We start from the raw sequence: 4,276 nt of genomic DNA, 5'->3' as shown, positions 1-4,276 counted from the left end.
CACTTTGCCAACTTCCAAATCAGTCTTCCGTGGATGTGTCCTGCCTATATCCTAGCTTCAAGTTGAGTTTTCATTCTTAAACTTGAAGGCAAGACTCCAATATGCAGGAATTTGTCTAAGCACAGAGAGACTATTCAAAAGATGAGGGATAGGCAGCACGAGGGAACCTGGTGGCGATGGAGATGTTCTCTATTTTAATGTCAGTATCCTGGTTGTCATAAAGCACTCTAGTTTTGCAAGATGTAACCATTGAGGTAAACTGGGTAAAGAGTACATGGGGTGTCTCTGTATTATTTCTTGCTACTACATGTAAATCTATAATTATCTCAAATTAAAAAGTTTAACTGTGAAAGACACTGTTAAGAGAATAAAGAGACAAGCCACAGACTAGGAGAAAATGTTGAAAAATATCTGGTAAAAGACTTGTATCTAAAATATACCAAGAACTCAAAACTCAATAGGAAAACAACAACCCAACTGAAAAGTAGGAAAAGGATCTGAACAAAGATATATAGATAGCAAATAAGCATATGGAAAGATGCTTAACACTATACATCATTAGAGAAGTTCAAAATCAAAACAACAATGAGATACTACTACAAACCTTATAGAGCGACTAAAATCCAAAACACTGATGGCACCAAATGCTGGCAAGGATGTGGAGCCACAGGAACTCTCACTCGTTGCTGGTAGGAATGCAAAATTGTACAACTACTTTGGAAGACAGTTTGGAGATTCCTTAAAAAACTAAGCATACTCTTACCATATGATCCAGTAATCACTCTCCAGGCATTTACCCAAGTGAATTGAAAACTTATGTCCACACATAAACTTGTACATGAATGTTTATAGAATGTAAACTTGTATATGAATGTTTATTCATAATTGCCAAAACTTGGAGGCAACTAAGATGTCTTTTAATAGGAGAACAGATAAACAAACTGTGACACATTCATTTAACAAAATATTATTCAGCAATATAAAGAAATGAGCTATTAAGCCATGAAAATACACAAAGGAACCTTAAATGCATATTGCTAAATGAAAGAAGCCAGTCTGAAAAGGCTTCATACTGTATGATTCCAACTACATGCCTTTCTGGAAAAGGCAAAACTATAGACTGTAAAAAGATCAGTGGTTGCAAAGGTTCACTGGGGAGGTATGAATAGTCAGAGCACAAAGGATTTTTTAGGGCAGTGAAACTATTCTGTATGTTACTATATTATTGGATACATGTCATGCATTTTTCACAACCCACAGAACTATACAACACAAAAAGTGAATCCTAATGTAAACTAGGGACTGTAGTTAACAATAATGTATCAATATTGGTTAGTCAATAATAACATCTACCACAGATTATAATTATTAATAATAGAAGAAACTGTGAGTAGGTGGGGGGTGTATATTGGAACTCAGTTCTTTGTGTTCAACTTGTTAACTCTAAAAGTGCCCTAAAAAAATGAAGCTTATTCATTTTTTTTAATAGTTTAACTTAAAAAAAGAAAGAGAGGGTCATGATTACAACAGGAAGTTAGTGCAGAATTACCTAAGGGGGTAGAGGGTCGCACCTTTGCCTACTGAGAGGGTGCAAACGGTCAAGTTGTGTAAGAGGCAGCATGAATCATAAATAAATACAAAGGCAACACTGGCAACTGAGGAAAAGTATGTTAAAGGTACTGCTTTACACATTTTAAATCAATAAATTGTAAATTAAGGTACTATTTTACACCCATCAAATTAGCATACAATTTAAGACACCAGCCACCTAGTGTTCACCAGGCCTGTGAGAAACACGGTATGCTAATACCCAGCTGGTGGCAGCACACTTCACAAACACTTCCACTTGCCAGTGTGGTGAGCAAGAGCTATGATGTTCATGCCCTTTGACTAGATAATTCTAGAAATCCATTATAAGAAATGTTTCCTGAGGACCTAATTCAACCAAAGTTAAAAACCCACTGTGGGGACTTCCAGTCAAAATGGCAGAATAGATGGTCCCAGCATCTCTCTCTCCCACAAATCAATTTACAAGTATAAAAAAGTAATGACAGCCAAACCAGGGCCACTAGAGCTCAGGGGAAGAGGAGGAGAAACCTATGGAGTGCATGAAGGCAGGAGAAGCCACGATGAGAGAAAGAAGAAAACGCTCCGATCGTTTTGAATCCCAGCCACTTCCAGGCTGGAGCTGCTGAGCACATGGAGCAGGAGCCAGCAAAGCCACTGCTGTGCCATTCAGATGAAGTTGCTTGGAGGCTGCAGGGGAGAAGAGGGCCTTGGTGGCCTCCAGGTGAGCAAGACCACTAATAAGTTTCCTGTGGACCCACATAGGAGCAAGGAGCCACAACAACTGAAAAAATGGAGCCACTCAGAGGCCAGTGAGTCATCGCAAGGGACTGGTACCTGTTCCATCCCACGGGAAGTGTTTGGAGTGCAGGAGGTGGGGGTGACGGGCCCACCAGGGGAACACTGGGGCACAGCAAGGACAGCTGATCTGCCCCCCAGTCAGCACAGGACTACTCAGTGGAGACTGGTCAGGAATACAGAACTGTAGCAGGTGCAGTTTGCTGAAAAGACTCAGGCCCAGACCAGGGTTTCTACACAAACTGGGTGTGTCAGATCTCACAAGTCCCAGAAGTACCTATAAAGTCAACCATTAAAATCTGAGCTGCACAAAAAGCCTTCCCTGGGGAATCAGCAGCAAAGCAGCAATTAGCTCAACCACAGAGCTCAAGTACTGGTCCCCACAGAAAATTCCCCCATTTTACAAGTAAGCAAATTAGTTCCAGCACACAGTTTAAGTCGTAGAAACAGCAAATAATCCAACACAGAACTGAAAGAAAAAACAAAGTACCTACAACCAGAGACAAAGTTTGATATAACTAGTAAAGGTCTCATTTCACCAAAGAACACGTATACTACCTAGAAGGACTGGAAGTCCCCTGGGCTACCAAGCCAGAAAGGGGGTAGGGCTGGGGGCCTCAACCATGCCCCCTGATACCCACAACCAGTCCCAAGGGTGGAGGCCTCAGGCCTTGGTCACATCCCCTGACAAGTGCAACCACCCCAGCAATGACCACTGAGCCACCGCAGGAAGTGCCCCGGGCTCTCCTGAGCCAGGGCAGTGGGGGGCTGAGGGCCTCAGCCACGCCCACCCAACACCCACAACAAGCCCAGTGAAGACCACCAAGCTGCAGCAAGAAGGGCCCTGGGTTGCTGAGCTTGGGTGGTGGGGGGTGAGGGCTTTTGCCACACCCCCCTGACATCTGCACCCAGCCCAGAAATGAACAAGCCACTGCTGGAAGCCCCCTAGTCTCCTCTGTGGGAATGAGGGGGGTGCCACAGACCTCAGCCTTGCCCCTCTTCCTTTCTCTTTCTTCCATCCCATTTCCTTCCTCTTTCCCCTCTCCCCCTCCCTCCCAACTGCTCCACAACAACATCATAGAATATAAAAAATAATAATAGTAATAAAAAAAAACCCATTGTGGAATTATTGTTCAGGAAAAATGATCTGGTCTCTAATAAACTGATAATACTTTTTAAAGTAGGGACAGGGAGATGTTACAGGATGAAGAGACTTATAAGATGTGATAACCAAATGCAATTTACGAACTTTGCTTGGACCCTGATTTGACTGAATAAGTGTTAAAACACTTTTCTTTAGACATATGGGGAAATTTTAATATGGACTGAAAATTAGATGACATTAATGAGTTATTATTAATTTTATGTGGCAGATAATTGTTTTAAAATAGTCATTATCAGAGATGCATTCTGAAATATTTGTTGGTACAATGACATGTTAAAATAATCTAATTTTATGTATATTTTACAATAAAAAAACAAAAAAAATGGGGGGGAAGGAGGTAAGGATGGGGAAGAGATTAAACAGGATTGGCAAAAGGTGGTCATGGTTGAAGATTTGTGATGACTACATTGAAGTTCATTATACATTTTTTATATACTTTTTTATATACTTGAAATTTTCCATAACAAAAAGTTTTAAAATATCCTATGATGGCGACTAGTCCTTATACCTTACTGTCTGTCCTAGGTGGTTAGCTCGGCACCTAGCCACCTGGCAAAGACTCTATTTCCCAGCCTTCCTTGCAGCTGGGTGCAGCCAGGAGACTAAGTTCTGACCAATAAGATGTAAGTGAAAGTGATATGTGCTACTCACAGTTCTTGTGGTAGAAATGATTGTACACCTGTCCCCTGGTCTCTGCCATTTTCCCATGTCTATCCTGCTGGAGTCAGAAATACTGGGAAAGAAATC

This window comes from Cynocephalus volans, chromosome 3, assembly GCF_027409185.1.
Source record: "Cynocephalus volans isolate mCynVol1 chromosome 3, mCynVol1.pri, whole genome shotgun sequence".
In the NCBI taxonomy this organism is placed as follows: Eukaryota; Metazoa; Chordata; class Mammalia; order Dermoptera; family Cynocephalidae; genus Cynocephalus; species Cynocephalus volans.
This window is presented reverse-complemented; position numbering follows the sequence as displayed.